This window comes from Panthera tigris, chromosome E2, assembly GCF_018350195.1.
Source record: "Panthera tigris isolate Pti1 chromosome E2, P.tigris_Pti1_mat1.1, whole genome shotgun sequence".
Classification (NCBI taxonomy): Eukaryota; Metazoa; Chordata; class Mammalia; order Carnivora; family Felidae; genus Panthera; species Panthera tigris.
In genome coordinates, this window is record NC_056674.1 from 31,572,443 (window position 1) to 31,599,295 (window position 26,853).

A 26,853-nucleotide genomic window follows, 5' to 3' on the forward strand; every position below is an offset into this window, starting at 1 on the left:
AGGGTTTTTCGACATCATTTTGCCTTTGAAATGATTTGGCTACGAGTACCTCATTTCGTTTGCGGTGGTTGAGGTTTCTTGGCAATCGTGCGCACCTAAGAATTCCTGCGAAGGGAGAAATATCTACCCTTCAAACTGTTTTTCAGCGTAATGGAATTTTTATGAATACTAAACTTGGCCATTCATGAAGTTGCTATAATATTAACTTTTGCAGACATTTTAATTAAACCCCTATGAATTTTAATGTTATGGTTTTCTTTGCATATTTTGGAATATAAAAACATGTCCAACATGTTAATAGCTCCTGAAAAGGAAAGACTGGTAGCACCAAACCTGATACCCTAGGTGTCTAATTACACTTCCCCAACCCCCCGCCCCCCGCTACCCTGTTTTCTTCTTCTTTTTTTTTTTTCTTGCTTTCCTTTGGTATGGGTTGATTTATACATTTGCCCCTTTGGAAGTATTAGCGTAAGGTCTTAATTTTCTAGGAATAAAAAAGTAGTTCTTGTGGGTAGACATTCTTTTAGGACTTTGATTCTGGTTCCTCCTAGTTTGCATCTCCTGACTAGTATGAGACAGAGTCGGGTATATACAACCTCTGCCTGGAAACCTGGGGCTTCCTTCACTTCTGGATTTCTCCTTCTTTTCAAGAGGTTGGCTGTGTACGTCTGGTATTTCTGCCATATTAGTATTAAGATGAGCTCTTTCTTAGGAAACCCCAGGCCCAGGAAAGATCCCCCCGCCCCAAGCCTTGCTCTCTTGAAGCCAAGTTGAGTTTTCTAACCGAGGACATCACTGCTCTAGGTCCTGGGCTCTCTTGAAACTTGAAAGAGTCTGTGCTGGAACAACATCTGCCTTCACATATAAAATAGACTCCTTTGGGAATGCAAGCTGGTGCAGCCACTCTGGAAAACAGTATGGAGGGGCCTCAAAAAACTAGAAATACTCTCTGACCCAGCAATTGCACTGCTAGGCATTTATCCACGGGATACAGGTGTGCTGTTTCGAAGGGACACATGCACCCCCAGGTTTATAGCAGCAGTATCAACAATAGCCAAAGGATGGAAAGAGCCCAAATGTCCATTGACGGATGAATGGATAAAGATGTGGTATCTATATACAATGGAGTATTACTCAGCAATCAAAAAGAATGAAATCTTGCCATTTGCAACTACGTGGATGGAACCGGAGGGTATTATGTCGAGTGAAATTAGTCAGTCAGAGAAAGACAAAAATCATACGACTTCACTCATAGGAGGACTTGAAGAGACAAAACAGATGAACATAAGGGAAGGGAAACAAAAATAATATAAAAACAGGGAGGGGGACAAAACAGAAGAGACCCCTAAATATGGAGAACAAACTGAGGGTTACTGGAGGGGGTGTGGGAGGGGGGATGGGCTCAATGGGGAAGGGGCACTAAGGAATCTACTCCTGAAATCATTGTTGCACTATATGCTAATTTGGATGTAAATTTTTTAAAATAAAAAATAAAATAAAATAAAATAAAATAAAAAGACTTGTTATTCCCTGGGTTAATGATTTCAGGGGTTTAGCATCTTTTGGGAGTGCATGACTTTCCAGTGGTTCTGTTTTCTACTCTTGGTGGCAAAGTAGTCCTGGATTTGTGACAAAATTTATTTTATTTTTAAAAGCTGCAAATTCCAAGTGAAGCCATCCGTCAGTTGACTTCTGTCTGAATCCGTTTCCTGGCGGGAATTTGATTCTTGCGGACACCGCATAGTTCAAAGTTCATATGCTTGAATTCTAAAGATTCTTTGGGATGAAAACATCTTAGCCCCCAGTACTGGGAAGTGAGTATAGCATCATATAATCTGGGCATGTATATGACTGCATGGTGAATTAATACTTGTCAGACCTTGTTACTGTGAAATAGCTGTGGCAAGGTAATGACCATCATTCATTTTATTTTATTACTTTTTTTATTTGATTTCATTTAGGCTTTGGCAAAGGTGAGGGGACAGACTCGTATGTCCTGTTTATGTCTGATATCCAAAGCCCCTGGGGCGGGGGGAAGTGATGCTAGCGGAAATTATGTAAATTGAAGAGGAAATTTGCGAAGACACCTTGACAAACTCAGAAATGAAAATATCTTGCTTTAAACTGTTCGGTCATCCCGATTCTTGGCTCTTGCACTCACGATTAGTGGAGGAGGCCTGGAGAGGGCCTGGGGGAGGTATGACTCTCATCGTGAGTGGCTTTCTTATTTGCAGATGAAATGGTGGCTGAGAGTTAGCATTCAAAAAAAAAAAAAGTAAAAAAAAAAGCAGCTAAATCTGTCTTAGCTAATTTAGAAGAGGAAGGCAAATGAATGCTGAAACTTCTGGTTTTCTCAGCCTACAAATCCTCCCTAGGCCAATTAAAGTACTTTTAATTATGAAGGGAGCCCATCGTGGTGGGGGCATCCCCTGGGAAAGAGAGCATTCTAAGTGAAGGGAAACTCTAGCAGGCAGTTGATGCTGGACGGAAGGCAGCATGGTGTACTGGGAAGCAATATAAATTCAAATCCCACTTCTGACACTTCTTAGGTATGGGACTGACTTTAATACAGGCTGTTTTCTCTGATTACAAATCCAAAAATATTTAAAACGTACTCACCACACAACATTACTACGGTGTTACTGACTAGATTCCCTACGTTGTACTTTTCATGTTAGTGACTTATTTATTTTATAACTGGAAGTTTGTACCTCTTAATCCCCTTTATCTGTTTCACCCATCCCACCACCTCCCCTCAGGAAACCACCAGTTTGTTCTCTGTACTGAAGAGTCTAGTTGGGTTTTTCTGTTTGTCCATTTGTATTGTTTTTTAGAGTCCACATATAAGGAAAATCATGTGGTATTTGTCTTTCTCTGTCTGACTTCTTTCACTTGGCGTAATGCCCTCTAGATCCATCCATGCTGTTACAAATGGCATTCTTTTTGATGGCTGAGTAATATTCCATTACACACACACACACACACACACACACCATATCTTTTTTATCCATCCATCTACCAATGGACACTTGGGTTGCTTCTATATCTTGGTTATTATAAATAATGCTGCAGTAACATAGGGATGCATGTATCTTTTTGAATTAGTGTTTTTCTTTGGGCAAATACCCAGCAGTGGAATTACTGGATGATAAGGTATTTCTATGTTTGATATTTTGTGGAATCTCCACACTGTTTTCCACAATGGCTGCGCCAATTTACATCCCCACCAACGGTGTAAAGGGTTCCCTTTTCGTCACATTTATGCCAACGCTTGTTATTTCTTATCTTCAAGATACTAGCTATGCTCACAGTTTTTTATTCTTAATAGAAGCAAAAAGAAGAAACCAAAAACACATCCTCAACCTGATGCATTCAGAAAAAAACCTACTCTTCATTCTTTCACGGCTATCTTTCCAAATCACGTTTCACGTATAGACGTACATACTTACAGTACAAAAATAAGATTGCACATGGCATTTTATAAACCCTCTTTTCTCTTCATGTTCAGTTCCAGACAGACATCGTTGTTAACCTTCTGTAATGACTGCACCGCATCCCATCGTACAGATATATTTTATTTACCCAAACCTCTATTGTTGAACATGCAGGCTGTTCCCAACTATTTATAATTATAAAATGGCTCTGAGAAGTCCTTGCAGCTAACTGTCCACCCCGGGTTCAAGATTACAGTATTTCCTTACGGAAAAAATTTCTCAGAAGTCAGATTTTTGGATAAATGGGCATGCATATTTTTCTTTGAACAAACCTGAAGGTTGTTGGATGGGTACAGTTATGTATTTTCTAAAATTTGGGACTCTGGGCCATTATGTCTTCAAAGCTCTATTCCTTTCTCACCCCCTTCTCCTTCTGGGACTGCCGTGATGCACAGATTAGCCTGTTTAATGGCGTCTCATTGGTCCCTTTGTCTCTGACTACTTTCCTTCGTTTGTTTTGCTCCTCAGACTTAATAATTTCAAAGGACTCCTCTTCCAGTTTGCGGATTGTTTGTTCGAATCTGCTCTTACCCACTCTAGTGAATTTTTCAGTTCGGTTCTTCTATTTTTCAGCCTCAGAATTTCCTTTTGGTTCTTTTAAAATAATGTCAATCTCTTTGCCGGTATGTTAATTTGGTTCACATATTGTTTTGCTGGTTTCTTTTCGTTCTCTGTGTTTTCTTTTAGCTGTTAGAGCATATTTAAGATTGGCGTGTTTTTTTTTTTTTCATGTCAGATGGGTAATGCACCAAGGTCGTAACAAAGTTTGAGGGAGACCCACATCACACGACAGCATAAACACCTAATCATCATGCTTATGAGCTACAAAGGGATGTTTGAGATAGTTATTTATTTTTATTTTTTAATTTTTTTTAATGTTTACTTATTTTTGAGAGAAAGAGAGAAAGAGACAGAGCACGAGTGGAGGAGCAGCAGAGAGAGAGGGAGACACCGAATCCGAAGCAGGTTCCAGGCTCTGAGCTGTCCGCACGGAGCCCCACGTGGAGCTCGAACTCACAAACCGTGAGATGGTGACCCCCGCCGAAGTCGGACGCTTAACCAACTGAGCCCCCCAGGTGCCCCCTGAGATAGTTATTATTTTTTTAAATATTTTTTTAACGTTTATTGATTTTTGAGACAGAGAGAGACAGAGCATGAACAGGGGTGGGTCAGAGAGAGAGAGGGAGACACAGAATATGAAACAGGCTCCAGGCTCTGAGCTGTCAGCACAGAGCCTGATGCGGGGCTTAAACCCACTCACTGCGAGATCATAACCTGAGACGAAGTCAGACGCTCAACCGACTCAGCCACCCAGGCACCCCGAGATAGTTATTTTAAGGCTTTGCCTGTAAGTCCAATGCCTGTGTATTCTCAGGGAAAATATTCTGTTCCTTTGCGTGGGCCATGTTTTCCTGTTTCTTTGTATGCTTTGGGATCTGTTGTTTAAAATGGGGCATTAAAAAAATCAACCACGTCTCCCAGTCTTTGCCGACTGGAGGTTAAGACCTTCACCAGTTAGCAGGGCATCTTCCGAACCTTGGGATGAGCTTCATGAAGGCTTAGGTTCTTCTTGGGCCTTTTCTAGACATAGGTTTCCCCCGGGCCTGTGTACTGCTCCATTATTCGTGGCTGCTTTTAAGTGCCTTCATTTTCCTGAGTTTAACCCCTGTTTCTTCTCGGGCTTTAGCTGCTCTGTTACGTTCCCCAATCAGTAATCACTTGCCTCAGGAGTCCGCAGGTCTATAGTCCCCTTGAATTTTCCTGAGCCAGGACGACTGCCTCCTGCCTGAGATCCAGGCTGTGGTGCTTTTGGCCACCTGAGCTCCAGGTCAGATGCCACAGGAAGGGAGTGGGTAATTCGGCCACCGCCTCCCCCAAACTGTGCCATGTTGTGCAGGGAAGGGCAAAGGAAGGACCAGTAAAAAGACCAACTGTCCCACCAACCGAACGCGACTTTTCCTTGGTTGGGCGTTTGCTTGGTTGCTGTAGATGTGGCTGATTTCCAGAGTTCCTATAATGTCATTTTAGCATGGAAGTGATTATTCAAGAGTTTGCTGGGAAGGTTTCACAATTTTTTAATCTTATTTAATTTTATTTTTATTTTAGAGAGAGAGAGAGTGCACGAGTAGGGGAGAGGGCAGGGGGAGAGAGCGAGAATGTTAAGCAGGCTCCATGCTCCCCGCTGAGCCTGTGGCAGGGCTCCAAGCCACAGTCCTGGGGTCGTGACCTGAGCCCAAGTCAACAGTCGGACACTTGACCCACGGAGCCACCCTGCAATTCTAAAGAAAATCTTGGGAAGCCCCTCCTCCCTCCTTCGGTCTGCAGCACCAAAGTGAGTCATTCCTGAAATTCTCCGGAAAGCTGCTGCAAACCTCCCGTCACCCTACGCACTTGGCTGCAGCCGCCTCCAGAGAAAGAGGACTTCTTCTCCTCCTTGCAAATCCCACATCCGGGCTTCTCGCCGTTCTAACCCCCCCTCCCCCTCACGAGGAAGGGGATTCTGGGAAATGTAGTCTCCGGCTTCTCTGGGCTGCACAGGAACCCTGGGAAGGAGATTGCGATGGTGGGTGCTGAGTCGGCAGCTGACAGCAACGGCACAGCCGGAACCACTCTATACAGTCGCTGGCACTCATTCCTTGATGGAAACAGACGTGTAGAAGTAAAGGCACTGTTTGTAATCATACGTGGCCTGTTGGATCCCTCTCTCCAAACATCCCTGTCTTGATGGCCATCTGCACACCTTTGAAGGCTATGTAATTATTTCCTTAATCCTTTCCACCCAAGGGATTACTCTTCTATTTAAATAAATAGTGTCAGAGGAAATGATATGAATTCCACAATGGGAAAAGCAGGATCATTTGCGGTATATAAAAAATACCCATTGAAGAAGCGGAAGCAGGGGTGTCTGGCTGGCTCCGTGGGTGGGGCGCGGGACTCTTGACCTCCGGGTGGTGAGTTCGAGCCCCATGTTGGGGGTAGAGATTACTTAAAAAAAAAAAAAAAGAAAGAAGTGGAAACAAAACCCTGTCGCCGTGTCTACCTCCACACGGCTCCCCTCACCCAATCACCACCCTCTTTGACCATGACCCGCCCCCGAATTGCCCTCTCAACTGAAGCCGGTCCTCTTTTGTCTAATTTATGTCCTTGGGATCCCTCCTCAGCTGAAAATGCTGCTGCCACTATTGACAATGACTAGAAACATCTGAGCCCCAGTCACTTTGGTCCATTTGGAGATGCTCCACTGGAGTCGCAAGAAGGAAAGTCGCTCCTGGCTAGAGCTGGAAGGCAATGCTTTCAGGTGAACCAGATGAAGAAAGTGGCTCCGTGCTGTCCTTAAAAGAAGAGGACACTGCCTTGCGTAGCACCTGCTCTAAACAGGTGTTGGGATCTTGGCAGGGAGCGATTCCGTGAAGAAAATCCCAACCTGCCCGTGGGACTTTCCCCTCCAGATGAAACCATAGCTGTTACAGCATTTCAGGGTGGCAAGTGTGGCCACATCTTCGCAGTCGTCGGGGTCCGTGGGTGGGAAGGAAGGGCGTGGCATGGAATTTCCTCACCCTTCCACCTTCGCATACACTCAGGTGAGGTAATTCATCCAGCTGGCAGAGCTAGCAAGGGACAGGGCTGAGATGGGAACCTAGGCTTATCTAACCACCGCACGGGGTGGCCCCTTTGTTTGAGAGCTTCTGGAAACAGTGAGCGTTCCCCATAGGGTCAGCTCAACTGGAGGGAAGAATGCCAAAAGAGAGCACCTCTGCGGTTCTTTGACAAGCTTTAGGGCACCAGGCAAAGCGGAGCGACTATGACCTGAACTCCCCAGCTTCTGAAAGTGGGCTTCACAAACTGGTCTTGGGAGAGACCCTTTGCTTCCTCGTGGAAAGTTGAGCCCCGAGCTTGAGGCAGCAACTTGTCTCAGAGAGTTCTGGCCGGGGAACCCTGGATTCCTAGGTCCCACCTGTCTCTGCATTTGAAGTGGTCACTTCTCTTCAAGGGGAGAGAGGAGACCAAGGCCACAAATGGAGACAAGTGTGTGATATGTGAGTTACCTGGAAAAGAGGAGAAGGGACAGATGACTGAGCACGTGCTTTGACCCTTTGGAATCCATCTTTGGGTGCCAAATGGAGTCTTTGACTCTTGAGCCCATGACTGGCCTTCAGTGTCCTTCCCTCCCAGTGACAGTCGCTTGAGTCAGAGCTTTACATAATGAAAGTTACCAGCATTCATGGAGTAGCTACTATGTTCCGGGCACCCATAACTATTTCCTTGGCCAATAATGACAAGAGCCATAAGAGGATGAGACTTACACACTCCTTATCCATTAAGTTGGCTATTATTAAAAACCAAACGAGGGGCACCGGGGTGGCTCAGTCGATTAAATGTCTGACTCTTGATTTCAGCTCAGGTCATGATCTCGCGGTTCATGATTTTGACCCCCGTGTCAGGCTCTGTGCTGACAGTGTGGAACCTGCTGGGGATTCTCTCTCTGCGTCTCTTTCTCTGCTCCTCTCTTGCTTGTACTCTCTCTGTCTCTCTCAGAATAAATAAAATTAACAAAATAAAGACTAAGGTAAATTTATATGCACTAGCCTGGAAAACTAAAATGATTAGTATTCTCTTAAGTTAAAAAAAACTCACAAGTTATAGACAAAGAGGTAGACTACAGTTCCATCTATGTTTTCAAAAGGTATATGTGAGTATATGTAGGGAAAAGTTCAGCATGAAATGTACAACACAACTAATAGGTGATGACTTCAGGGCAAGGTGATGGTAGAGGGAGGGAAGTTTAGAAGAGTGAAGGTTGTTATACACACATACACACACACACATTATGGATCATTTATTTTGTGTTCGTACATATTTTGTAGTTTTTAAAGTTTATTTATTTTTAGACAGATAAAGACAACATGAGTGAGGGAGAGGCAGGGAGAGAGAGAGAGGGAGAGAGAGAATCCCAAGCAGTCTCCATGCTGTCAATGCATAGCTCGATGTGGGTCTTGAACTCACAAAACCACAAGACCATGACGTGAGCCCAAATTAAGAGTCGGGCCCTTAACCAGCTGAACCACCCAGGTGCCCCTGTGTTAATATTAAAAAAAAATTCTCTGAGAAACTAGAACCTTTCCTACTCAGATTCAGCACAAGGCAAGGATGTCCCCCATTCATCCCTCCTTTTCAGCATTATAGTGGATATCATAGCTAATGCAATAAGACAAGAAAAGTAAATAAAAGGGAAGAAAGAAATAAAACTGTCTCTATTTGCAGATGACATGATTATCTATGTAGAAAATCTGAGGGGCACCTGGGTGGCTCAGAAGTGGTAGCACTTCAGACGTGCAGGGAAGTGAGGATGGTGAAGAGGTTCAGGGGGGCTTTATGGTAAGGAGCAGCAGGATGCTGATAAGTAGAGTTGGAGAGGGGATTCCGGGAGGAGGATATGATGTTAACAGAGTGACAATACTGAGAATATTAATAGCACTTCCTCCACTCCAGGTACTGTTCTAAGTACCTGCCATGTGTTATTTCATTTTGTCCTCAAGACATCTCAGAGAGGCAGGTACTTTTAGTAACCGCATTTTACAGATGAGGAAAGAGAAGCCCAGAGAGGTTAAGAAACTTGTCACCCAGCCCTTTCTAACAAACACGCAGCCTGCAGGGAGTGGATGCAACCATCCACATTTAGGGATTTTTAGGTCATAGAAGTTGGCAGGAACGTAGGGTGGTGAAAGGAAAGTGGTAGACACAAGATAGGAGAGGGTATCAGTGCCCTAAATACAGAACGATAGGATGGGCACTGTTTCCATAAATGAATGAATCAGTTTACAATCTCTTATGTTCCAAAAGGAACTTGGGAGAGGATAGCAAGTGGGAATCTTTGTAGGGCAGATGAGGAGGGGACTGGAGGCCAATGGTGAGCTGGGGCAGGTTATGAGGTGGTGGTGCTCAGTGTGGCTGAATATGAATATTAATTACTGGGCTAGCCAACCTCCAAGATGGCCCCCAGTGCTCCCCGCCTCCTGACATTCATGCCCTTGAGTAGTCCCCTTGCATGCTGAATAGAAATGACTTGTGTAACCAATAGGATGATGTGCAAATGGTGGCGTGCTACCGCCAAGGTCAGGGCATACAAGACATTGTGGCTTTCACCTTACTGGAGTCACTTACTCTGGAGACAGCGGCTGCCATCTTATGAGGATGCTCAAGCAGCTCGGTGCTCTCCGATGAAGAGGAACCAGGGCCTCCTGTCCACAGCCACATCCATGTACCGCCTGGGATTTGGAGTTTCCAACCCCAGTCAAGCCTTCTGATGACCACAGTCATGGCTGACGTCCCGACTGTGACCTGATGAGGAACAAGTACCACTCTGAATCCCTGCTCTCAAATTCCCGACCTAGAGAAACTGTGTGAGATGACAAATGTTTATTGTTTATTTAAGCCATGATGTTTTGGGCTTAAAACTTAGCCTGAGGTTAATTATATATATATATATATATATATATATATATATATATAAAATAAATAGTGAATGTAATAGCCAAAATGACTCCTTCTGTGGCCCCTGTCTAGGCTTTGATGTTTCCTTCCAAAGGGAAGCACGTAATGGTAGGCTGAACGTTTAGCCTAAGGAACGCTTCGATTCAGCAAGGCATAAAGGAAGCTGGCAGAATAATTCTCACATGTGGATACTGTGTTCTTCTTAACTGGGGACACTTCCCACAGTTGCACCTACTTGGCTGCCAATTGCCCCACGTGGCTGTGGTTGTGCCCTCTGGGTGAGGGGAAACACCAGGGGCCAGAAGAAGGCGTCAACAGAGAAAGCCTACCACACACAGCTGGAGAGAGCCGGGGCAAAGGAAGGAAGCACCTTCCCTTTTCAGAACTGCGGACATGTTGCTCTCAGTCTTGCTTAGCCTACCAACATGGCCGCCCTCCTCCCTGGCCTGTGAGCAACCTGGGGGTAAGGGCGGAGTCTCACTGTCTCTGTGGCCCCACCCCATGCTTAGTTGTCATCTCTGGGCTACATGAACTTGCACTCTGCCAGGCCCTGGCGATGGACAATAAGGTTGTTTGTTTCTAGCCGCTTGGCGGTTATAAGTAATGCTGCAAGGAATATGGAAAATGGCATATCCATAGGTTAAATTCCTAGTAGTGGGTATCTACATCGGATGCTCCGGCTCTGAATTTTCTAAATCCGGGACATCGCCCTATGGCAGGAGACCCAGGAGTTGTAAAGGGAGGGTGAGCAGGTAGATCCGTTAGTCAGAGGGATGCCCTGAGGCAGGATGATGTAGGAGGAGCTTTCTGGAGTCCCTTTCCTATCCCAGACTCCCAAATTTGGGTCACACTGTAAGTAAACAAAGGCTATTGGGAGGGGGGGGGATGTGGCCAGAAAGAGGGGTCCGTGCTACCTTGGCAAGCTTGTCGGCCACACTCTATTGCCCTTGGGTCTGTCTGTGTGTGTGCTTGTGTGTGTATGCACTCGTGCACCCCTGTGTGTGCGTGTGTGCGCCTATGTCGTGTGCGCGTGCACGGGTGTTTGTGTGCATGCCTGTGTGCCCTGGTGTGTGCACATGTGGGTGCCTGTATGCGTGTGGCTGCGTGTGTGCGTGTGTCCTTCACATGCTGTGTGCCAGTTTAGAGCCCTCCCCCTAGCCCAGTTCTGGGCTTTCCCTCTGCAGTGTCCCTGCCTGCCTTGTGGTGTCACCAGAGTGCACCCCGCCCTGGTGGGAAGGCCCACGGATGATGCTGACAGAGAAGGAGGCCTTGAGTCAGGCAGGCTGGCCTTCCAGGGGCCTGGCGGTGGGCTCCCTAAGGGATCCTTGGATCTTTCTCGAGGGCAGCTAGTGAAAGCCTGGGTGGGCCCGGCTTCCTCTATCACCTGGAAAGGGCTGTGGGACGAGCACCCTGCGTCCATGCTGCTGTGCCTTGGAGGGTGCGAGAAGAAATTCAGCCTCAAGGTCATGAGCTGTTACCTCTTCTCCGTTGGACTGAGCTTGGAGAAGTCACTTGTTGTCAGGAGCGAATAAGGGGAGACAAACTGGGCTGCGGGTCACAACGTTTCCGACACGGAGGCCAACTGCCTGAGCTTTTGGGGTATTGCATTTTCCCTTGCCCTCCCCCTCCCCCACCCATGTGTGTCACTCCGGCTTTCCAAATGTGCCTTCAGCCCCCAGCAGACGGCTCTCCGCCTTCCCGTCTGATTCTGGTTGCTGGTGGGCACATTGCGCTAGGAATGGGAACCAGACTTGGGCAACCACCGTGCCCAATGCCGTTTGCACAACCGGGAGCCTCTAATGCACACAGCATGGTCCCCAGGCGCCCCAGACGGGTGTGGTTAGCCCAGCCAGCCACAGGGGCATGTCGAGGAACGGCCGCCCCTCCCTAACCAGCAATTAAGCCCGGGCTGTGACAGCAACAAGGGAGCCGTGGGTGGGGTGGGTGGGGGCTTTCTTCCTGGGTGGTGCGTGGGCCTGGGGCTCTGGGGCAATCTGGGATAAGGCACTGGGGGTGCCGCCATGGGAAGGGCTGGGGCCCGCGGAACTGTTTCTCCGAAACAGTTTCTTCCCGAAACCGTCCTAGGCAGGAGGTCCCGCCCCTCGCTCAGCCCTGTCGTGGTTGCCTGTGGGACCCACTCCCTCCTGTAAACCTGCAGGTGAGCCCAGCCGCTGACCACAGATCAGGGAGCTTGAGGCCTCTGTGGGGCACGGAGAGGGCGAGGGAGCCGAAGGCCAGGCAGGGCCCATCTCTGTCCTCCGCACGGCCTCTGAGGCTTCTGTTTGGCTCCTGTGGGGGAAAGGGCATCGTGGGGGAGCTGTGAGGGTGTTTCCAGAACAGAGTGACGAGGAGGGGGAAGAAGAAGAGGAGGAGGAGGAGGGAGGGCAAACGAAAAGGAGGAGGGGGGAGTTCGGGCAATGTGGGCTCAGTGGGGGAAAGCGTACCCCCACGCAAGGCGGTGGCCTAATGTGAGGGACGCCTCGGTGGCTCATTTGGTTGAACGTCCAGCTCTTGGTGTCCCCTCAGGTCATGATCTCGAGGCTCCTCGGATCGAACCCGCATTGGGCTCTGGGCTGGCAGCACGGAGCCTGCTTGGGATTCTCTGTCTCCCTCTCTCTCTGTGCCTCCCCCGTGTGCATTCTCTCTCTCTCTCTCTCTCTCTCTCTCTCTCAAAATAAATAAATAAATAAAATTTAAAACTATGTAAAAACTCTTTTTTTTTTTGCAAGGTGCCCATAGTTGGGTCCCCAGAGCTGCTCCTCCCGTGGGCTGAGATCCGTCTTTGGCCCAAAGTGGCTCAGGGACCCCGGGGAGGCCAGAGCCCTGGTGGCGGCAGCCCAGGGAGGGGCAGTGGCGGGGAGCCTGAATGAGAAGCCTGGCCTGCCCTCTGGAGGGACCCCCCCACTGCCCCAGGGGAAGAAGGGGATGAAAGCTGGCGGGGCCGTGGCAGGTGTGGGGTAGACATTTGCAGCGAGGACGTCCCAGGGGCTTGCCGTCCACGTTTGTTTCTGTGCGTCCGCCCCGTGTGCCCGGCCTCCCCACCCACCCAGGCCACGCCCAGAGATGGGAGACGACCCATCTGGCAGCCGGCCCCAGAGGCCCTTTTGTGCTCTTCGGCTGGAAAGGTCTCTCGTGCCGCTCAGAGAAGGGGATTTGTTCCTTTAATTGATAATGAATATCAGAAAGGTCATATTTACATGAGGAGCTGGGTGGGGGTCGTGTGCGCCAACAGGGAAAGAAACCCACAAAAAGGAATGACATCCAGCTCTTCTGCGAGAGGTGCCCAGAAGGTGGGGGGCGGGCGGGAAGGCCAGGGAGGCTGAGGAAGGATGAGAGGCAGAAATGAAGAGTGTTGAGAAGGGGGAGAAGGAGAGAAGATGGGGAGGACGGAGAGAGGGCACAAGGAGGGGACGGGGGGCACAGAGACGCAGAAGAAGGAGACCCAACACCGGCCCGCACACGGCAGCTGGGTCACCCTAGTTTCAGAGCTGGTCACGAGCAGGGACGCCGGCCGCTGGCAATCGCAGGGGCCGAACCATCCCCCTCCCCCAGGGTCGTTCCTTAAATTCCACATGTGGCCAAAGTGAAGGGCGAGTCGGATCACATCACTGCTGTGGTCACAGCTACTGGATGGCTCCCCCACGGACCTCAGGAGCAACTCCTTTTTGCGGCACCCCAGCCCTGGCCCATGTGCCCTGCCTACCCTGTGCCCTTGCATTTCCCCGCCAAGCCCCACCTCTTCCCCAAAGCCTCACCTGATTCCTAAAAGCTCCATGTCCGGCACCCGTGGCCTGCCCCGAAGCCGGACTTCCCAGGCCACGCGGCATAACCTCGTGCTGCCGAGTCGGGTCCCCACAGGGCTCTGTGCTCCCTGAGTGGGGAATCCTGCCTTGGCCACCATTGCACGTGTGCGACATACTCACATCTGGGGCATATGTGTCGAATCGTGTGGCACGTTCTAGTCTCTTCTAGTAGAGTCCCCAGGAAAGGGTCTTCCTCCTTAGTCTCCTATGTGGGGGCTTTGCGATCTCTTGGGGCAAAGGCCTGATGAAAGGGCGCATCTGGTTTCTGTTGGAGGCTCCATGGGGGGAGGGGGCAGGCCAGTTAAGCCTCAGTTTCCCTCTAGCTGCATTCTGATGGGAAGAGCATCCACAGGAGAGGTCCCCTGTATCTTGGTCCCCCAGAAGAGCCCCGCCACACACACACACACATACCTTTTCTCCTGCTGGCATCACTCATGACACTGGGCAGGATGGAAGGACAGGAAGCTGCCCCAGGGATAAGCCTCTTGGTGGAACGTTTACAGAAAGCCCCGCCCCCCCCAACCAGGGCTGAACCAGAGCCCCGCCCCCTGCCCCCCTTCTGGGCTTGATGTGCTGCTTCATGTCCACACAGTTGGATGCCTCCTGAGGTCACTGACAAGGAAAGGTTAGAGTCAGCGATTTGGGGACATAGCTTGCAGCTGGTCCCCTGGCCGGGGAGTCCATCCACCAGGGCATCAGTGGGGGTGTGATGGATAGCAGGGGAAACCCAGTGTCCATCCACACAAGAAGGTGGGGGATTATCAGTGCAGGAAGAGCCGTGAGTGTGTGTGTGTGTGTGTGTGTGTGTGTGAGAGAGAGAGAGAGAGAGAGAAAGAAATGGGGACCTGGGGTTGGCAGTAGAGGGATATACGAGGGCCAGGGGCCTTATCATTTTCCAGACAGAAGAGGGGAGTTATTTTTATTTTTACAAATAATGTTATCATGTTTTTTTGTTTTCGAGAATATAAAATCTAAGAACTGTTCTTGTGGGTATCCTTTTCCAGAAATGGTATCATCCGGGAGTCATTTGTCCCTGTCGAAAGTCGAAAGGAATTTAGTAGCAGGAGAGAGGGGAACCCGCTGCCACTCTGGGCTTGCCCGGCGAGTGGGCCTTTTGGGGGACACTTCTGCAGGACAGCGTGGAGGCCGAAGGCCCAGCGAGGCACGGCGGGGTGATAGAGGGGCGAGGGAGGTTTGAGCGTCATGTAAGTGACCATGTTTCTTTCTTCTTTCCCTCAGAAGGCAGTCAGGGAAGGAATGGCGTTTACATGTGCTCCTGTGAGCCGTTCCCTCTGCCTGTAAGAATTCATTCTCTGAATTGTGAAATACGTCCTGTGGGATACAGTGATTAAGGAGACTGACTGCTTATTATATTTTACAATAACTTTCTAAAATTATAAAAACGGGGGCACCTGGGGGGCTCAGTCGGTTAGGTGCCCACCTCTTGATTTCGGATCAGGTCATGATCTCACGGTTCCTGAGATCAAGCCCCACGTTGGGCTCCGTGCTGACAGCACGGAGCTTGCTTGGGATTCTCTCCCTCCTCTCTCTCCGCTCCTCCCCTGCTCACGCTCTCTCTCTCTCAAAATAAATAAATAAGCATTAAAAAAGTATAAGTGTGTAGTCATATAGTGTATATAAATAGGATATAATCTATGAAAAAACATCTGCTTTACTGTTACATGTTATAATTAATGTCATAATGAAATGCTAATACCCACTCTCATTAACTGACTTCTCCCATGATCCAGGCTTGACGTGTTTCACTTGATTTATTTTTCACAGCAGCCTTTTATGTGGATGGTTCATGTTTCCATTTTTAGATGCAGGAAAACTGAGGCTCCTAGAAATTAAGTGGCCAGCATTGAGGCTGGAACATAGGACCAGTCTTTGGCTCTAAAGCCCACAGTCTGAGCCTTGCATTTATAATGTGTCAAGGGAACTCAGGGTGCAAACAGCAGGCTCCCCTGGACGGTGCTGGAATTTCCCAGGGTTGGGGCTTCAGACGGCACGGGCCCCGGGAAAGGACAGAGTGCATAACAGGGAAGCCCGATTCCACGTGAGATGCCCCACAATTAGTCAGTTCCTGCTTTTTTTTGATTTAATTCTTCTCCTAATGTGTGTTCATCATGTAACTCGGGAAAGATTGGTATTCAGGGAAGAGGCATCAAAGGCAGTAATTAAACTGTCTCCACTGACGCGCTCAGTCTCTGAGAACAGACCTGTTTGATTCCGCAAAGGAAATCATTGGTATTTTAACGGGAGGCAGGAAACTTTTGATTAGCAAGTGATAGATAAACAGATCGATGCCTTTTCTGGCGACGTCTTCAGCTCCATTATTGTCACTGGAAAAGAGAAGGGGGTTGGGGAGGGGCGGGGGGGGGGTAAGATGAGAGGAGATGGCGGTGAGTCCTTGGGGGCTTGCATCAGTGGGGTGCTGGGGAAGGGGCGGAGCTGGGGCCCCAGGACGAGGAGGCTGCCCCCCCCCCGGGGCCCCAGGAGCTTTGTCACCCCCTGGGGATGGCAGGTGAAGCCCCCCGCCCCTCCCTCCCAGCGACAGGGCGTTGTGATGCCAGCCGGGCCTGATGAGATTCCCCTGGCAGCCGGCCTTCCCCCCCAGGCCCTGCAGCCCCTGCGCTTTATTGCCGCTCTCTCAAGGTCAGAGGGAGTTAAGACCAGAGATTATACTGTGTCAGTTGTGCCTTTTTGAAATATGACTCGGTGTAAGCTCTTTCCACACCAGAGGAGAGATGCCAACATCGCACTTCAATCTCTAGCTCGCAATGGGCTTATTGGGATTTTAGCAGGGCTCTGGTGAGATAAGACTGTTTCTTCTCTCAGGGTGCCCTTTCACAAACTTTGGTTAAGCAAGGCCCTAACTTCGCGAGGGCAGGCTTCCAGATGGATCCAGCGCCCGGCAGATGAAGCAGGGCCACCCAGCGCCCGGTGCCCGCCCCGGATGGAAATGCGGGCTCCGTGGCGGCCACCTTGGCGCCTCCACCCACGTGCCTTCCAGCTGGGATTTGGGTATTAGCTACTCCGGGGCTCAAATCACAGCTCCTCTTCCTCAGCCTCAGTCTTCTCATCTGTAAAATGGAGACAGCATGACATCCATCTCTCAAGGTTCTCCTGAGACTGAGGGATAACGTAGGAGAAGCAACCTGGCCCTTAGTAGGTGCTCAATAAAAATGGGAAAGCCATTCTGCTTTCCCTGACTTTGGGCTCTTGTGTTCTAAGATACCCGGTGGAGGATGGCGGAAGAGTAAAAGGCAGCCGGAAAACTCCAAGATATCATCTGGGACATGCACAGCTGTGAATTTGCCAACCCCTTCCTTCCCCAGGCTCATGAGAGACGTTGGCCACTGGTGCCATGGCCCCCGATGATCTTGGATCTTTGTGGTTCACTCCCTAAATGTGAGACAAGCCTGCTGCGTGGGTACCAAGATCCCAGGCCTTGGTGTCCTTCTTCAGCCCCGTGGTTCCTTGAGTTTTCCTCCGCCCCATCTCCTCTTGCCTTTCTTTCTCCTCCTTGTCATTTTCCCCCAATTTCCATCCCCCACCGATGGTCCCCTTCTGCCTCTGAGGATCTGCGGGGCATTGCCATCTATCCCATGGGCTTTGTGCTGACAGTTCTCCATCAGGTCCTGGCTCTGGGAGCCGTGAGTGTGGGCGCGTGCCTTGGTTGAGCACCGTGGCTGGGCCTCGGGGTCCTCATCTGCAAAGTCCATCGCCTGGTGTGGCTGTGAGGATGTGAGAAGAGATCAGGGGTGCAAAACACTCAGCCGCTGCTTGGTCCAAGGTGAGGACTCCATAAACGTAGCCCCAGCAGCGGCTGTTCCTCCCGACCACCCCCCCCCCCCGCCCCCCTTCTGGGTCAGCGCTTGGAGAGATGCTTTCTTTTCTAACCACCTGACGGAGCATACGTAGATTCCGAGCATCTCTGGGGAAATAACCTCGCCTGAGCCTGAGCTTTACCGACCCTTGCAGTGGCCATTTGGTGTTTTCTTTGTCGTCGCTCCCATCCATTTCCGGTAAGACCCCCGGGTTTACTTCCGGTGAATGACCGCTGCCCACTGGGGTTGCGCTTGGCCTAACTGTCAATCAAGGTGCTCGGGCAATGGGTGGGGCAGTGACTCAATTTCAGCCAATGAGATTCTCCTATTGTTTGACACCGCCCCTCTCTCCTGGCCAATGGGTGGGCATGTGTCCGGGGCTCAGCCATTCCCGTTTACTCTCTCACGACGTACAATGGCCAGAGCTGGATTCGAGTCTTAGGGGACTTTGTACAGGCCCCTACCCCTCCAGGTCCCTCTTCCCTGCCCTTTTAAGCCTAGTTCTTTGCCTTTTCCTTTGATTCTGAGAGCCACCCGACACCTTTCCGGACAGTTCCCCTCCGTGTTTACACCAGCCAGCGTTGGCCTCTGTTGCTTGTCACTGAAGAACCCTGACAGGTCTAAGCTGTCTCCCTCGGGTGTTAAAGGAGCCAGGTGGAACCAAGAGCGAACATCCTTCTGTTATCCATGACAGAAGAAGGGAGGACAGCCGGCCATCCCCAGTCTCCCCCATCCTGCGGAGCCGGAGTGATCCAACATGAGCAGGGGTGAAGAAACACCGTACGAGCAGCGTCAGCCTGACCTCCCTGACCCCAGGGGCGCTCTTCGAAGAGGGGTCCTTGGCTTTGCCCTCTTAAGGAATCCCCTCATTCTCTGCGGCCCAATCCGTTACTCAGACTTTGGTGCTCAAATCCATCTCAGCTGTCTTCCTGCCTGTGCGTGCACCCCCACCCTGTCTTCTGCCCCGGTAGCCCTTTCTTAAGACTTGCTGAATTTAGCCATCAGTCCCTCCTTGCAGGAGCTACCCCTGCTTTGGGGAAGGGGGGGGCTACCATGGCCAAGGGGACTCACTTTGATTCTCCTCCTCACATGTCCTTAGGGGCAAGTGAAGGGTGTGTGTCTGCCCCCGGGTGGTGGGGGGACCCCTCCCTCCCAGCCTCCACAGGGGATCGCGCCATCAGCCTTAAACTCCTCCTCCCTTGGGTCGGTGAAGATCCTCAAGGTGCCCAGGCCCTACCCTGGGTCATCGGCTCTAGTCCTGACCCTGGCCCAGAGTGAAGCTGGGGGCTGAGAGGAGCCCATCTCCATTCTGATCGCCCACTGACCCCTGATTCATTATCTGCTTGGAATCAAACATTCCTGACCAGGTGGCTCTGGTGGGCACACACCCATGAGATCAGTCAGGCTTGCCTGGTGTATCTCTGGCCTGCCTTACCCCCAGGCAATGCCATGTTCCTCTCAGATGGAGGCTTCTGGTGCTAGTCATTGATTTCTGGGCCGTGAAGAGCCCAGTGCCTCCAAACTGCGATGCTGAATAACCCATTGTCTTTTTTGGTCCAGCTTGGCTGATGGTATTTCTCCCCACTTCTTTGGGGAGTACTCTAGAATATAGAATATAGAGAGAAATGGAATACATTCCATTTCTAGAATACAGCTCTGGCTAATGCTAGAGCTCCCCATGACAAAGAAGGAGAAGGCATGACTCTCGTCTCCAGCAGGTGGGAAAAACTGAACGCCTCTAACCTACTCAGAATTTCTAATTCCTGTATCTTCCCTCTGTTTTGAAGGTTTTCTTTTTCTTTCTTTCTTTCTTTCTTTCTTTCTTTCTTTCTTTCTTTCACACAAATCACCAAACCCAAATCAAACTAGCGAGAAAGGAGCTATTATGGCTTGGAATGTCTTCAGGCACAGCTATATCCAGGGGCTTAAACAATGTCATCGGGACTCTGTCTCTCAGCCTCTCTCAGCTCTGCTCTCCTTTCTTTGGCTTCATTGTCATGGCAGCCAGAAATAAGTTCTGTACCCTCAGAAATAAGTTCACTGAGGAGAATGTCTCGCCTCTGATTATGTTCATGATAAGCCTGGAATTGACTCTCTTTTGCTCTGCTTTGCCTAGATTTGGACATGCGCCTGTCCCTGAATCAGCTATAGCATCTAGAAAGATGTGATGCTCAGATTGGTCAGAGCGAGTCACATGATCCGAGTTAGCCCCATGGACAGAATGTGTGATGCATGATTCCTGGAAGCAGTACCGGATGCTGTTTCCAGAAGAACAGGATGTTGGCCACGTGCCTCACCACCGGAGCCTCGATATGGGGCGGAGGAGGCTCCTGGCTCTTTCGGACACGATTAGAGCAGGAACCTCATTTGGCTCCGGAGGGGACAGGCAGAGCCCCGACGACAGGAACCAGTAGCTGTGGCTGTGTTCTTTTCCTCCTCCCACCTGACCGAGCCTTGCAAGCAGGTGATACAGGATCTGGAAAGGAACCAGAGCGGAGATGTAGGATTCGGCGGGGGGGGGGGGGGGGTACCTTCTCCAGCTCCATGGGCAAGGGCTCCCCTGGGCTAGGCACCCAGCCGATGCCCACAACCTGACAGTCTTGGCTTCCCGGCCAAGCAGTGTGACACTTTCCCTAGTGTCCAGAGGAGTGGCCATTGGTCAAAGAGCACTCAGGGGGTGCTCAGCAGGGGGTCGGGAGCCCCTGCCATCTGGTGGGAAGAGCCAAGCACCTAGCACCTGGTTACAGCCGTGTGCTTGGAAGTCAGACCAGTCCTGGGTTCAGGTCCCGACTCTGCCACTCTGGGCTCAGCATTCTCATGTGAAATGGGGTATGGTGGCCATAATAACAATGGGCAACACTCACGGAACATGTTTCATGCCTGTTGCACAGACTGAGTTGTGCACCCCCCGCCCCGCCACCCCCCGCCCCAGTTTACATGTTGAAACTCTAACCCCCGGTATGACTGTGTTTCCAGATCCGGAGGGAAGGACACAGTGAGAGGCGATTGCAAGCCAGGAAGAAAAGGCTCCACCAAGAACCGAATCAACCGGTGCCTTGATCTTGGACTTCTAGCCTCCAGACTCAGAAATAAACTTCTGCTGTTTAAGCCACTGGGTCTGTGTATGTTATTACGGCAGCCTGACCAGGCTAATACACTTGGCTTTGTTTTAAATATTCTTTGCATATATTATCTTATTGGAGCTTCACGGCAACCGTATGACGTAAGGTGCTGTTATTTGTATTTTACAGATAGGTTGCAGGCATATGAGGCTCAGAGAGGTTAAGCCACTTGCCCAAGGTCACACAGCTAGTCAGTGGCAGAGCAGGGATTTGAAGCCAGGTAGCCTGGTTCCAGAATCCAAGCTTTAACCGCTAACGCGCACCTACTTGACTGGCTTGGTGTGCAGAATCAGTGAGGTGCTCTATGCCAATGGCTCGTCCTGGGGCCCGGCACATGGGAATTGACTGAGATCCCTTTCTTTCCCTGCCAACCTGTGACCTCACGGGCGGGGTTGGCCATCGGGCTGCACAGCCACGTGAGCGGATCAGTTGCATCGCAGGGTTTCCATGGCAGGTGCGGCCGAGAAGGCCCCAGGCAGCCCTGTTGTGGCCCCAGCTCCCAACAGCACACATCAAAGACCTGCTACTGGAGGCTAGTGTTTGCCCATTTCACCCATCACCAAGCAACACGGTGCTGGGGGGAGGCTGAGTAAGCACATGGGAAATGGAAATGGCTTTTGGAAACAAAGAGCCAACTTGGGAAAGGTGTTTGTCTATTGGGCCTGGTGATTTGTAGGTGCCTGGCGGCGGGGGAGGGAGCGGGGGAGCGGGCAGTGGGAACTTATCACCAGGGTCAGAGGCCGATGACCGCCCTACCCGCTCGCAGCGGCTTCAGCCCCAGAGTGTCCCCATGTCGATGGCAACTCTGTCAGCGGCAATGGGCAGCAGGGGCGAGGTTGGCGATGCGAGAGTGGAGCGTCTTGGGGACGAAGGCAGAGCCGGGGATGGGGGGGTGGGCAGAGCTGACGGCTCAGTGAAAGCAGGGCTGGGAGGCACCCACGGGGGTCCCGATGGACAATTCCAGCTCATGCCACGGAGCCAATCTGCAAAGCACTCTCAGGGTACGGAAGCTCCAAAGGGACAGTCCATTTCTGAGACCATCTTCCATGACCTAGGGAGGACCCGGCCGGAAAGAGACCCCCTCAAAGGCACCCACCCTCCTTTCCCAAGGTGACTCTGGCCTGGAACGGACGCTCTGTCTCATTCTACCCGTGATGGAGGGTGGTTATTAACAAAAGTGGGACTCACTGTTGATTACCTTCCCCACCCCATTAATTTTCATTTCCCCTGGATCCCTCAAGGCGGGCTGCGGCCGAGGCGGTGGGACCCGTGTGCGTGCGTTCCGCGGAAACGCGCCGAGGGGCTCGCTCCTGGTTTCTGAGTTAGAATGTCCTACCCCTCTGCCAGTGGGCTTTTTGCTCAGTGTTCCGGCTGCACATCCGTGCTTACCAGTTAACTCTTCTCTTTCCTCCGTATAACACAGAGTGCGCTGCTCCAGCCCCCGTGCCGGGAACATTGGGAAACCATCCGGAGACCGGGGAACCCTTCTTATACCTGGCCAGCAGCCACCGCCAGCAGAGAGAGCTCAACCGGCTGAAACCAGTGTGGCCCCCAGTCCGAACAGCAGCTCGCTTCTCCTGGGCCATCATCTAAGTCCAAGTGACCAACTGGGTGTCCCCTGGTACCTTTCTTGAAGGTTTGCCCATGGAAGTAGTTACTGGTACTCACACGGCATCAGAACAACCTGGAACCGTGTTTGCTAACTATAGATGTCTGGGCCTTGTCTCCAGAGACTTAGTTTCAATTATTCAGGCGTGTGGCCCAGATAATTCTAATATACACCAGGGTTGAGAACCACTGATCCGTGGCCTCCTCCCCTTTACACGGGTGAATGCATGACTTATGGACCTCCCCCAGTCTCCCCACTAATCTGTATTTTAATACTGCATGTGGTCAGCACAAAGGAATGAATCCCTAATGGTGAAGTGTAGGGAAAGTGGAAGCGGGGTTTGGGGAAGAATGGTGATGGTATGCTTTCTCGAGAGGTATAAATTCCTCTGCAACTCATAAGGCAAGTCCTCATTGCCATAATCCGCACTGTTGCCTGTCTTTAGAGGGAGCGCCCTGCTCGGGATTAAACTCGTGTTCCCCTTTGCTTCATTAGGAAGAGTTCCCAGGTACAGGGACAGACAGCGTCCTTGGATTCCGCGAGAGTAGCCTCTCCAGAAAGATTGGGGATGGATACCTAGGCCGACTGCCCTGAGAAAAGAAGCAACCAGCCAGAGTTGGGGTGTTGATATGGGGAAGGGGGTGGTGGTCCTGAATCTATGGGTGTCGATAAGGGAGATAGCCCAGCTTGGAGCTGCATGGGTGACATTCCAGTGGTGGCAAAGCCCGGTGCTCGGAGCCCTGGCCTGAGGGCTTCTTCGAGGTTGTGTGGCCCCATCGGAGCCCGGGCGTCACATCGTAGTCTCAGGCTATGGTGCCTCCCCTGTCCAGCCTCCCCCTGGCCCAGCTTTGAGTCCTTTGTTTTTGAGGCGTCCTCTTCAGTATGCGGTGGCTGTTGATTTGGCCCCTCTTTCCTCAGGTTGCTGAGGGTTCTTCTCTCCGTCTGTGATCGGTGTGATTGATCGCACGTCGTCTCCTGGGCCTGGAAGGGTCAGCAGTATGCAGCTCGGGGGCTCTAGAGCCCCTCTAGAACAGAGGCGATGCCTGGGCCGATGAGGCTCCAGAGAACGTACTTATTTCTGTCTCCTTCCAGGCAGCTGGGTCCTAGGGACTATCCAGAAGCAAGACTAGTCCCCACTCTTATGACCCTGCAGTCCGGCTCCCCTCCACGTGGGGACTGTTCTCGGTTCCTCAGCTACCCCAGCTCTTTTCCCCTCGCGGCCTCCTCACGTTGAGTCTCTTCATCGGAAACACTTTCCCCTTGGCTCTTGTCATGGCAGAAACTCTTTCACTCCCTTCTCGTCCTTTCTTTGACGTCACCCCCTTAGAGGGGCCTCCTTGAGAGCTCTGGGTAAGTATATCCCCCATCCGGAACCAACCCTCACTTTGGTCTCTGCGCCTCATGCAATCCCTTCACGACGCACAGCCCATCTGTAATGACATGTTAATCTGTTCCCTCGTCGCCTCTCTGTCCCCCCCCCCCCCCGCTTGACTGTACACTCTCCAAGGGCAGAAACCAAATCTGTTACATTCCCCTTTGTATCCCTAGTACCTAGCACCAAGCCCCTAGATAGGCCCTCAGGAGATAATTGTTGAATAAATGGATGAGTGGTTGAAACCATGAGGAACAATTCAAAGATTAAAATGCTATTATGCTAACATCTGATCCAATCGCCACTTTCCTTGGCATTTACCCAAATGAGTTGAAAAACTATATCCACACAAAAATCTGCACACGGATGCTTACGGTACCTTTACAAATACTTAGTTTTGTGCTTTGTAGGGCAGAGTTATTTGAAGAAATGTTCCAATGTCTAAAAGCTCCATAAAGTCTTAATCTCCACTCATGCCATGCAGTGGTCGGTTTTATATAATGCATAATAAAAAGCTTTTAAAACCCCAAACACACCAAGTACTACATAGTTTGATCACTAAGTCATCAGTTCTCAAGGAAAAGTTCACAGAAGAGCTTTACCTCAGCCAAGAACAAAACTTGGAGGCAACCAAGAGGCCCTTCGGTAGGTGAGTGGATAAATAAACTGTGGTCCATTCACACAATGGAATATTATTTAGCACCAAAAAAAAAAAATGAGCGATCAAACCATTAAAGGACATGGAGGGACCTTAAATACCTATTGCCAAATGAAAGAAGCCAATCTGAAAAGGCTCCATACTGTATGGGTCCAACTACATGGCATTCTGGAAAAGACAAAACTATGGAGACAGGAAAAAGATCAGTGGTTGCCAGGGTTTAGGGAGGGGGGACAACTAGGCAGGACACAGAGGATTTTGAGGACAGTGAAAATGAAAATGGTCTGTGTGATACTGTAACGATGGATACACGTCTTATGCATTTGTCCAAACCCATAGAACGTCCAACGGTAAGAGTGAATCCTAATGGAAACCATGGACTTTGAGTGATAACGATGTGTCAATGTAGCTCCATCAATGGTAACAATGGACCACGGCTGGTTGGGGGTGTTGATAGTGGGGAAGGCTGTGCATGTGTGGGTGGAGGGGGCATATGGGAAATATCCTTTCTTTCATCTCAAAGTTGCTGGGAACCTAAAAATGCTCTAAAAAAAAAAAGTCTCCTTTTTTCTTTTAATAAAGCAGATTACCAAGGAAAAAAGCTATAATGCTAAAAAAAAAATGATGAATTCATAGCTGTAGGGAAGTGGGGAAAGAGCTCATTTATATGGGGGATCAGATAAGACAAACCCATGCTAACAGAAGAGAATAACAGAATTCTTGTGTGTGTGTGTGTGTGTGTGTGTGTGTGTGTGTGTTTTCCTTTCTACTGGGCAGTATACTACGTCAGGCATTTTACAAACATCATCAAAATTAACCTCATTTAAGTATTAGATTAGAGACCTTAAGTATAAGATTAGCGATTAACCTCTCTGCCTTAGACAGGCTTAAGCCACTTGACCAAGGTCACGCAGCTAGTAAGTGGTAGGGCCACGATTGGACCTCTGCTTGTTCTCTGACTCCAGAGTCCATGCTCTGAACTGTTATGCAATGGAGACATCAAGTCTGGATTAAAGGGAGCTGGAGAAATGGCTCTTCTCCCTGGAAGCTGTTTTTAGTTGTTGTGTTGACTGGTGACCAAAAATGCTGACTGCGTAGGACAGTCCCCTTGAGAGACCCTGAGGGATGCCAGGAAAGCTCCGGGCTGGTGCAAATGGATAAGAGGGGATGGAAGGAGCCAGGATGGGGGGAGGAGAGGGTCCGTGGGATACTCTGTGTAGGGTCTCGGGATCTTGGGGGCCAGGCCTCCTTAAATGGACGGTGCAAGTGATATGGGAGGCCTCCTGGGTCTTCTTCAGTTGGGCCTCCAAAGAGCATAGGGGTTGAGCCACCAGAAGGAGATGGAAGGAGTCAGGGCCAGGAAACAGCAGAAGGAAAGGCCTGGCCTCAACAAGGCCAGCATCTCTGATCAGGCAGTTTCACGGGAGAGGGGTTCATAATTTTGCAGATGAAGAAACTGATAATCAAGTAGGTGGAACGAGGGCTTAGGGCAGAGGGGTATCTAGCCACCACGCTTCCTTTCTGGAAGGAAAGGATTCATTCCTTCCTTCCCCAGATATTTCCTGAGCACCTAGTGTGTGCCAAGCACTGCTTGAGATGCCACGGTTGGAGCACTGAGCAGGAGAGACCAGTCTCTGCTCCCGTGGAGCCAACATTCTGGGGTGAAAGAGGGATGCACAAATGAGACCATGCTGTATCATAAAGTATCATATATATTATATTATGTCATGCCATGTGAAGATACAAGGGAGGCACAAAGAGCGGGCCAGGCAGACGCCGCCGCCTGAGCAAAGGCCCTGGGGTAGGAATAAGTTTTGTGTGTTCAAGGAACAAAAAGAAGGCCACGGGCTCTGGAGCCGAGCGGTTGAGTGGGAGAGGTGTGCGGGAGTCACGCCCGCAGAGCCTTGTCACTCCAAATGCAAGGGGAAGACACGGCGGGTTTTAAACACAGGTGTATCAAGACGTAAGGTATAATTTTTCAAGGGCCCCTTTGGTTGTGCTGTGGCACACGGATTAGGGTGGCACAACGGAAAGAGGGATGGACTGGGGGCCTCTCGGGAGGATTCTCAGCAGCCCGGGCTCAAGGTGAGGGGGGCTTGGGGGAGGGGGCAGCCTGGACAAGGAGGGAAGTGGGCACGTTCCGATGAGCTTTAGCAGCGGAGTTCTAGGATTCTTCCCCTCTAGGAGGCTGTCATCAAGAGGAGCATTTCTAAGAGGGTCCCCTGGGGTAACTGCCTCCCTCACACCCCCACACCCCCCGGCACAGGCCCCCCCCCACACACACACACACAGGCCCACAGCTCCAGAACTGCCTTTGTTTTCAATCTGCTCTGGTGTTTGTGATTAAATTGATCTGCATGTAATTGATGTTGCTTCTCGCCAACCTGCAGAGCGACCGTATCAATGGGGCCGCATTGTTTTTTCCGCAACAAAATCTCCTCCCTTCCCCTTACCAGAGGAAGGGATGGGG

At 50.4% G+C, this 26,853-nt stretch overlaps 1 non-coding gene across 1 annotated transcript; it reads right to left on the bottom strand.

The window, feature by feature from the left end:
- Positions 1 to 4,224: 4,224 nt before the first annotated feature.
- Positions 4,225 to 4,328, bottom strand: LOC122234421. The gene has a single exon (XR_006212216.1). It is a non-coding gene; the product is annotated as a small nucleolar RNA U13 (small nucleolar RNA).
- Positions 4,329 to 26,853: the final 22,525 nt, after the last annotated feature.